The sequence below is a fragment of the Mastomys coucha genome, unplaced genomic scaffold (genome assembly GCF_008632895.1).
Source record: "Mastomys coucha isolate ucsf_1 unplaced genomic scaffold, UCSF_Mcou_1 pScaffold12, whole genome shotgun sequence".
Taxonomy (NCBI): Eukaryota; Metazoa; Chordata; class Mammalia; order Rodentia; family Muridae; genus Mastomys; species Mastomys coucha.
In genome coordinates, this window is record NW_022196894.1 from 41,441,455 (window position 1) to 41,451,904 (window position 10,450).

The 10,450-nt window shown below is 43.4% G+C and overlaps 1 long non-coding RNA gene across 1 annotated transcript; it reads left to right on the forward strand.

Moving 5' to 3' along the window:
• The first annotated feature begins 3,099 nt into the window (after window positions 1-3,099).
• Window positions 3,100-9,826, forward strand: LOC116086416. The gene is made up of 3 exons (XR_004116917.1): window positions 3,100-4,153; window positions 8,956-9,149; window positions 9,701-9,826. It is a non-coding gene; the product is annotated as an uncharacterized LOC116086416 (long non-coding RNA).
• Window positions 9,827-10,450: the final 624 nt, after the last annotated feature.

Below are 10,450 nucleotides of genomic sequence, written 5' to 3' on the forward strand. Positions count from 1 at the left end.
AAAAAAAAAAAAAAAAAAAAAAAAAAAAAAAAAAAAGTTAAACATAATAAAAAAAAAATCTCTAAAAAACTATGACAAAAGGAACATTACAACAAAGGCTATAGATGACAGTTCTATAGCTGACACACTAAATGGAAAATTAAAGTATTTTCTCAAAATTCAGGAGTAAGACAAGCTGCCCACTCTTAACCTACTTACTCTGTACAGTGTTTGGAGTGTTACCTAGAGCAATAATTCAAGAAAAAGAAATCAAACTGGTACAAGTAGGAAAGGAAGAAGTCAAACTACCCCTATTTGCAGACATGATTCTATGTTTTTGTTTTGTTTTGTTTTGTTTTGTTTTGTTTTAAAAAAAAATCCTAATAGCTACCAGAAAACTCTTCAACCCAATGGGCACTTTCAACAATGTGGCAGTATACAATATCCACATATAAAAATTAGTTCATCTTTCTATATACCAGTAGTGAACTTGGTGAGAAAAAAGTTCCATTCACAATAGGAAGCATCTTTAAGTTCAAAATCCATCACCTTGTCTCTTTTCTAAATGAAGGCATAGCTTCATTGATAACTCACTTCTCTATGGAACTAAGGGGAATTCTTTACTCAGACTGAGCCCATGTCCTCTCCCAGTGACTGAAATCCTATTTTCCTTGCTTCTGTGTTCAAGACAGTTTCTAGAAGTTTCGAACCAAAATCTGTAAACTTCATTTAAAGTACAGGATGCTACTGCAGAAAAATACAGCAATTCATGGTCATTTAAATGGTCTCATAAGTGAACCAAGGTCTTCAGAGGAAGGCACATCATCAAGGTTGTCCCTAGCCACCAGTAGTGGTTTTGCAGGATGATGTAGGTTGAAGGCTGAGCATGGCTCCTCTCCTTTCACACACACACACACACACACACACACACACACACACATACACACACACAGCTCACTGTCATTTCCCAGGACTCTTTTAAGATGCAGTAACTACCTATTTCACCCTCTTGCCAGTGACCAGATGGGTATTTGGGGAGGAAGTGGGTTTTCTCCTATTTGGATGATTGTTGATAACCTTTACCCAAAGGATTTGAATTTTGAAATAGCAGCTCATAGAGAGCTGAATTTGACCCAATTAAATGTACTGTACAAGCACTGACTGCCCGGGCCCTTTAACAATTCCAGACTATTCTAAGATGTGCAGACATGAAACACAAACAACTAAAATCCCTCTCACCCCCACCCCCATGATCTAAAAACTCTGTACTCCAGCAGAAAATTATGCCTACATCATGTTTCTGTATCCTGGACTCTGGAGCCACAGTGATCAATACAAACTAATTGGGTGCTAATAAGTCTAGATAGCTTCCCTCTGATTTGCACAGCTAATGGCATGGGGTAAATCCTTTACTTGGATGACTCATAGTGATATCAAACTCACTACATTCAAAACTGAACTCAACGTTGCCATCCTCACTCCTCTGTATTCTCAATCGTATTGGTGGTGTTCTATCTAAATTAGGAACATATAAGTCATCCTTGACACCTTGGTCATTGGTTACCACCACCTGCAGTGGCCCTTAAAGTTCTGGAGTTCTGTCCCCTCTTTAAGTCACCAATGCCCCTACTCAAAAGGAAGCTTTTTTTTTTCTCACTTGGAATACACAATTTGCCCCTTTAACTCTTGGAGCAATAATACATCTAACACTCAAATATGGACTTTTTGTTATTCCCAGAATTATATCTGCAGTTCCTCAATATTTACAAAACAGAACATACACTTCTTAATCATGTGCTTCATCTGGTATTCAGGGTTCCATGCATATACAGGTCCTGACTAGCTCTTCAGTCTTGTCTCTCTTCATTTACTTTAAACACTTCTATTGCATTTTATTTATTTGTGTTTTTGTTTATTTATTTAGTACATGTATGTATGGGCACACATGCAAATACACTGTGGCTTCTGTGTTCAGGATGGAGGACAACTTGCAAGAATCAGTTCTCTCAAGCCGGGCAGTGGTGGCACATGCCTTTAATCCCAGCACTTGGGAGGCAGAGGCAGGCAGATTGCTGAGTTCAAAGCCAACCTGGTCTACAGAGTAAGCTCCAGGACAGCCAGGGCTATACAGAGAAACCATGTCTCAAAACAAACAAACAAACAAAAGGAATCAGTTCTCTCCTTCCATGTGGGTGCAAAGGGCTGAATTCAAGTCATTAGACTTGGATGAAGCTGGGACCTTTACTTGCTGAGCCATCTCGCTGGGTCCTTCATTTATTTTGTACCTTATACATCTGTCACCACATGGTGGTCATTATTTTCCCTCCTTGATATTTGCAGGGAAGAAAGCAAATGTTATCAAGAAGGGTTTCTGCTCTTAGACCTTCTTTTGTCTTTCCCTATTGGAAATCCCAATGTGCACTCATCTTGTTTCCAGCAGCTAAGGATCTATTGGAAGTAAAAGAAGGCTGGAGAGTGTGCCGTGTCTGCAGGTCTGAGGCAGTATGCCTCTCAGGGGCTTACTGGGTTAGTACAGGGTTGTTTTTCTTTAAGATGAAAATGTGAAGGCTAGAGAGAAACAGAGCTATTCAATCTTGGCAGGATTGCAGTCCATCAAATAACTCCTAATGAATAAATAAAAAGAGGCTACTTGAGAAATGCTTAGGGACCAGAGCATCTGGGTGTTTTGAAAGATATGTACTCCTCTTTCATGAATCAGGTTAAAAGGGGACTCCTCAGGGGGACCCTGGTCTGAGTATCAGATGATGAAGTTGTGCTATATAAGCTCCTAGGAAAGTATCTGCCTGTTGGGCAGAAACACACACACACACACACGACCAAAAACCCAAAACCTGAATTCTGTCCTGAAGAGCATCTGGGTAGAGAACGACTTGGAATAAATCTGTCATGTATCAAGCCCACTCCAAAGACCAGCCTCAAAGCAGTCAGTCCTATCTTTACTCAGGCCATCTCCAGATGATCACTGGTTGCTTCTCTTGTGGAAGAATAGCCAGACTCTCTCCAAAGAGACCTCTGATGAAGTCATAGAAGGCTCTTCTAATCAACAAACAGTGGGACTCTTGGACATCCATGAGAACAGCTTTTAACTGAATGCGGAAATAATCTATGATCAAGGGCTAGGACAGCACAAGTAAGAAGGCATAGTTTGGTAGGTCCCCCCGACTTAGACATAGTATGAGCTACATTCACCCCTTCTTCCCCAGCTTTGCCCATGGTGGATGTTGGGAAGGATGGAGACATGTCTCTAAGATCTTAGCAACAGCAAGATCATCCAGGACTGCCAAGCTGGGAACTGCCCTTAGCAAAGAACCAGCTGCTTGGACACTAAGTTAAAATGGAGCTCAGAGGTTTATACAACAGTGGCCTTTACACCTAAGATTGAAGTTATGGATGGAGTTGTGCTTCTACGAATTCTGCTTCTAACCGTGGATATTCTTGAAAATTCCCCACCTGCCCTGAGGTTTGTCAGATTCCACAAGATACTGTGAATCTGCAGCCTCATTATGGAAGTGACCTGTAGATTCTTTCACACCTGGGCTCCTTCTCTCTTCTCTGTGTGGGCTCTATACAGTGTGGTTCGTCAAGGTTGTAAGCGAAAAGCTCTTTGACCTGAACATTTCTATCGCATGAATCTGAGAGAGTCTCCAGGCCTTCAACACAAATGAGTTCACAAACAACACAGTACTAGAAAGAAAGGAATTTTACAAGCACCCTGAGACGATAGGGGACAGCCCAGATGGAAGTGACCGGCTCCCAGATCTTCTCGGCCACAGACTGGAATCCTTTCTGGTTGTTACCAGATTCAAGAGCCAGATCCCAAAATTAAAGAATGGAGATATTCTGTTCCTGCTAAAACTTTCCACAGAACAGCTCTAGAACACGAAGCTCCTGCTATTCTATTTAATGTACCCATATGTAAATGTATCCTAGAGGGGTGGGAGTAGACACTGATGAGGGCCAGCCATGGCTCTTACAGAGCTTGCTATGATCCTGTGGAACTCAGTCTACACAGCCTAGTTGTATCTCAGCTCCTACCCTAGCTCCATAGACCCTGTGTTGAGTGGATGGATGTAAGGGCCAAGAAGATGGCTCATCAGGTAGGGTGCTTACTGCACAAGCACAAGGACCTGATCTCAGAACCCCAGCACCCAAGGTAAGAAAAGCAAGTGTGGTAGTGCCCACCTGTTATCCCAGATCTGGGAGGCAGAGACAGGAGGCTCCAGGGTGCCAACCAGCACAACCAGTTCAAGTGCCTTTATAGGTGTGGCCATCACCATAAACCAATTTTAAAACATCTTCCTTACTGCAAGAGAAAGCGGAGGTGTAAGTCACTCTCTGTGTGGAAAGCTCTCTGCTGTATCTAGCACTTTGCAAAATGTGGTTAAAGGTTTAGCTTAGTCTGACATTCAAGGAAGGGCCTGTGTTTATGTTCAGGAAGCGGAGCAGGGAACGTTCCAACCATGAATGTATGCAACAACCCTAAACTGTAGATGGTGGCTTATTGTAGTCAGGTCACCTGCAATAATTTCATAAGTGTCGCTGACACAGGAAGCCCCTGTAAAAAGTCCCCTGTCAGCACTCACATAGTAGAGCCTTGGCTATACCTATAGTTGAGACCTAATTTGTACCAGCTTCTTGCAGAGCGATTCAGGTGACTCTCAAGCATTGTTACTGACCATTGAGATGGCTGAAAATATTTACCAACTCAGAAGCTGCCGTCATTTAAGAACTCTATATTGAAATAGAAATTAATTTAAAAAAAAAATCGTTTCCACTAAGCAAAGCCAACTCATTTTCCAATTGCCCATATTGTCACTAATTTCCACAGGTATGTAGCAAGCAGGCTTTCTGTGACATTTAAAAATAAATGTAACTGACAGCAGCGACCAACTGTGAGAAGCACGGTCGAGGAGACCTTTGCTGTCCTCGGTGTGCCATCCTGAAATGTGTGCAGCTGTGCTGAGCAAGCCAGACCAGCACGTGCAGAACTGCCCAAGTCATTTCTGCACACCCATTCCCCTATAGGAGGTTTTGTCTGTAACACACAGCTGAGCCCTCTGCCTTGTAGCTCGACCGAACTAATATGCTCCAAACACTCTTGGGTTTGCCACTTTGTCTGTCTGCCTAATGCCTCACTTCTCAAACCTTACTATTTGCATATGTTGTGACAGTGATTGAGCAGGTAATACCAATAACCCCCCCCCACTGTACATGCTCTCAATTAGGAATCATTAGCCTAATATCACCTTGAATCAGTAAATAAAATAAAAATTAAGAGGTTATCGGCGGCCTGTCAACACTTCTTCTCAACGTTGGAGATAGAAGTTCAAAGCCAACTGTAAAGATATGACAAATTTAAGTATTCACTCCAAATCAACCTGCCAGCCTGTCTCACTGGGGGCCTTTCAATGCCAGTAGCATTACACTGTCTCCTCTTCAGTCAGTCATAGTATTAGCTAGCATTCTCTAGAGTAACAGAACTTATAGAATGAATCTGTCTCCATATACATAGAAAGAAAATTCACTAGAATGGCTTACAGGCTCTGCTAATCCAACCATGGCTGCCTATGAGCAGAAAGCCCAAGAATCCAGTAGTTGCTCAGTTTACAAGGCTGGATGTCTCAGCTGGTCTTCAGTATACACTAGAATCCCAAAGAAGTAGTAGTAGTAGGCTCTAACTAACGCCAGTGAAGGAATGGACTTGGTAGTGAAGCAAGAGCAAGCAGGCAAAGAGCAAAAGCTTTCTTCTTCCTCGCCCTTACACAGGCTTCTAGCAGAAGGTGTGGCCCAGATAAGATCTGGTTTAAAGATCTGGATTAAAGATCTGGATTAAAGTTGTGTCTTCCTCCCCGGCCAAAAACCCTGATTAGAAGTAGATCTTCCTGCTTCAGATTAAGTAGAAATTCCTCAGAGGTGTGTCCTCTGCTTTAGGGTTTTAGCTAATTCCACATGAAGTCAAACTGACAACCAAAACCAGCCATAACGGGCATGCTCTCAGCAGTGAACATTCTAGATAGCTTCCAGGAGAAGCAAACAGGAGAGAGAGGTCCAGCCCTCGGTGTGTCAGTGACCACAATGCTTTTCCTCTCTCTGGTCACTAGCACCTTTAAATTGGCTCCTTATTCTCTATTTCTCTTTCAGCCAGGGGATGGCACTGGAAGAGATCCCTGTTCAAACCCCTGCCACCTCCCTCCACATGGTGCCTTCCTGACTCACCAGCTCCGGAGAGCTTGGCACTCACTGTACAGGGCTCTTAATTTTTTGAGGGATCTGGAACATAGACTATGATGCTTCCTTGATCACTCCAGGGGGGCGGGGGGAGCAGAAGTCTAGAGCATTCCTAGGTAGCTAAATAATGTTGTATTGTATAAGGAAGCCATCTCCAAACCTCCAGGCAATCATAGGAAAACTTAGCTTTCAAAAGGCTTTCAGGACATAGGGCCAAGCTTTTTCAAAAGTGACTTCACTATTACAGAGCCACCAAGTGGTTCTGGATTTTCATGCTTTTCTCCACACTCCAAGCTTTTACTGGACTGACTTAAGTATCCAGGCCTTGGGTACAGTTGGTTCTGAGTAGGGAGATAGAGTAAAGTCTTACCAGGATTCTTTCTCTCCCCTGTACCAGGCTTTAATAAATCCCTTGTTTGCATATTCAACATGCATGTCTGAGGGCAAGGTTGAGATTTCTCCCTGCCAGTGCCAGTGTGAACTTCCTTTTACAGTAACAGATAGTGAAACCCTCAAAAGTGGAAAAAGTGGTTCTCTGGGACTTACAGAGCAAGGTATTCTCCGTGTGGGTGCTGTGTGGACCATTGCTGTGTGGACTTCTTGCTCCATTGCAGAAGCATCAGGTGAAACCATGACCCTCATCTAGAAATGTTGGACCGTGAAAGGCAATCTGTGTTCTTGGTTGAGCGACCAAGTCTGAAGACCCAGTACAGTAGAGAATTCTACAAGGGACAGAATAGTAAGCTACGCCCCCAGACATAAGGTTGCTGACACCACGAGCCCTCATTCCATTATCCTGTGGCTAGGCAATGCCCCAGTTCCTAGCATTCTGGCTGGATTCTACTCCAACAGTCACCTGACCACAGCTAGGTATGCCCCACCCCACAGTTACTTGGGAACAGAAAGGTAGCCCAGCCCACTGTGAAAGGAGCTACTTGGCCCCTCCTCTCTCTTTCTCTCTCAACCTCTTGGCTTCTTGTCTTTACTGTCACCTCTTGTTCCCTCTCTTCCCTTCCTCCTCTCTCCGTGTGGCCATGGCGGTCCTCTACTTTTCTACCGTCTCTCTCTTCTATAATAAAACTCCTTAAGAGCATGGACTGCCTCTTTTCATCTAGACTCGCAGTGCTGGGGCAATGGATTCCAGCTCCAGCTGCCAGACCGCACCAAGGACACACACCCCACGCATGCGTGGGAACCTCCAGGTGCTGCTTCCTCTGCTTGCCCCCTTTCTCCCTTTGTTCCTGGGGCTGAATGAGCTGCCCCAGGAGCCCCCAATTCATTTTCAGCTCTTCCTCTGCCCAGGAGGTATAACCTCTTGTCCTTGGCCTCCGTGAGGCCCAGGGACCCCCCACCCCCCCGGGGCTGCCTGCTTTCCACTCCCAGAGGACTGGCATAGTGGCTCACACAGCCAGACGCCCACCCGGGCGGTGTGGAGAGTGCAGGCAACCTCCACAGTCTGCCTGCCCAGAGGACTGGTGGCAGAGCCCAACGTAGAAGGACTTGGGGCAGGATCTAAAGGATCCTAAACTTAGAGGTAACAGTAGATCTGTAGAGGGCTAGTCCCCATGGTATGCAAACCCAAGTTAATCCACCAGCAACTGACACACACTGGTAAAAGTCAAGAAAAGACTCTAGACATCCCAGTGGGGAAAGGCACTGGCCTCCAAACCTGATAGCCTGAGTTTGATCCACAAAAACCATATAGTGGAAAAAGAGAATGGATTCCTCCAAGTTGTCTTCTGACCTCTCTACCATGGCACAAGTACATGCTCAAGTACACACACACACACACAAGTTGTTTTAATTACCTTTTTATATCTTTGTGATAAAATATTCAATTGAAAAAAATTTCAGTTATTTTGCCTGGATGCACTAGAAGCTGTGCTAAAGAAATGGGAGGAATAATTGTCCTTTTAAGGAGATAATGTACGTTTCCTTCCCAGCAAGCTTGTCCCTTGTACAGTCTCTATGTACCATAGCCCTGCAGCTGAGTGTACTCTGGCCACTTCTCTGAATTACTTTTCCTGTTTATTTTTTTTAATCTCTTGCTTTTGCCTTCTAGACAGAGCCTAAGTATGCTTTCATGCTGTCTCTGAAGTCCTCCTCCCTATCATGTGGCTGTGAACAAATGCCAAGGCTCGCTCTTCCTTTTCTCTATCCCTCTCTAGACAATAGCCAAAATTGACAGCTTGTCTGTCCTGCGGTTTTTCTTTTAAAGTCTAATAAAATTATCTTTAAGTTTAAGAAAAGACATATACCAAAGCATCTGTCCGGGTGATAAAGTGCAACCAATAGTGGCCAACCTTGTTCTATCTAGGGCAGTGTTTCTCAACTTTCCTAATGCTGGGACTCTTGTACACAGTTCCTCATGTGGTGACCCTCAACCATAAAGATATTTTGTTACTACTTTATAACTGTAATTTTGCTGCTATGAAACGTAATGCAAATCTGATGTGTAACCACCGATGGGACTGTGACCCACAAGTTGAGAACCACCATCCTAGAGAGGGTAGGACACCTGGGAAGACAGACTTGCCAAGGAAAAGGTTCCCAAAGGTGGAGTGATGTAAAAATGAATGGGAAAGGTCGTTAGAAAGACAAGAGGGCATCTGAGATGCTCATAGAAGCTGTCACGGGGGGAGGGGGGGGACAGATGAAGATAGGCCTAAGGGTTTAGAGGGACAGACAGGTTTCTATCACAGATTACTCTTTGAATGTAATTTGAAGGTCATGGGTAAAAGACGCTCCGCAAACATGGCAGATGTGGGGAAAAAGTGTAGCAAGAATTAGCTCCTTGTTGGATGCCGCCAGCTTCACACTGGAGTCATGCCTGTGAGTAGAAGTCAAGAGTGTGGAAAAGCCCTCTGAGAAAAGGCAGACTCTGCTCCCTCTGCACCCAGGATTCCAAGGGGAGAAGCCCGGTGAGTATGGCATAGGGAGGGGTGTCTTGAATGCATGTCACATCTCGGAAAAATGAGAGAAGAGGCAATGTGCCGAAAATGTAGGGAGAGACCTTCAGCTATCACTCTGCTGAAGTGTGGCCCAGAGTTTAGGAAAGCCCTGAGTGTGCAGAATGTGGGAAAGGCTTTTACCACAGCTAGTCCACCACTCAACACAGAGATAAACCCTGCAAGAACTCGTCCAAGAACCCAATTTTGCATAGCATAATATTTCTACATTTGGTGGGGATAACAAAACCTTTGAGTGAAAATGACCTGGGAAGTACTTCAAGAGAGCAAAGGAAGCTTTGACAGATACGGATCAACTGAAAGGAAGGAAAATTAGAATGTAAAAATGGTGCCAAATAAAATTATCTGACTTCCAAGTAGATAAGGAGCCACACACAAATGAACACACTTTATTGCATTATATAAGATTATGTAGAGGCAGGGAGGGGGCTGGGGGGAACCTCTTTTTGTTCCATCTCGTTATCACTTTGATGTCCTTGTTTTCTTCTGACTCATTTCCTCAGGCCCGCTAGCACATGCTCACAGGTGATGGTGTAGCTGCTTGGCCTTCCCAGGTGAGTGAGTCTCCCTCCCTCTGTGGCCTCTGCTTCTTCAGTCCTGGGCCAGCAGCTTCTGTGAGCCCAAATCGCCAGAATTCTAAGTGAGTTGAAGCCATCGAGAGGTTATACACAGAACACACCTCTCATTAAACACTTAGTAAAATAATTTTTATACAAATACAATATGTGAAAACATAAAATATAATAAATGATTTGACAAGTTAATTAAATTTTTAGAAGTATATCCTAGAGAAATATTCTCAGAGATATCCAAACTGTGCATAAAAGAAAATCATCATGTTTGTGCTTACATATAAGACACTGAAAATTGCTTAAGTGTTCATCAGTAAAAGTATGTTTCATGAATATACCTATTCTATGAAATACTGTACAGTACACTGATTCTGTATATACAACTATTAAAATATCTCCCAGGTACAGTGTTAGGTAAAATAAAAAGAAGAGATTTGTTTATTTGAAAGGATTTCCCAAATTTGAAAGCAGGCCCACAAGGCTATTCATGGGGGATGGAAAGGATCAGAGTCTAGGAAACTTCTACATATACTTTCTTTATATAGTTAACTATTGCTTGTTGTTTAAATATGTAACATATGTATTACTTTTGTAATAAAAGTTTTAAATATTTTCATAAAGCTGTGGCTTAGAATAAAAATGGTTTCTCTATCTAATATAAGGCATGAATTTTGAAGGATT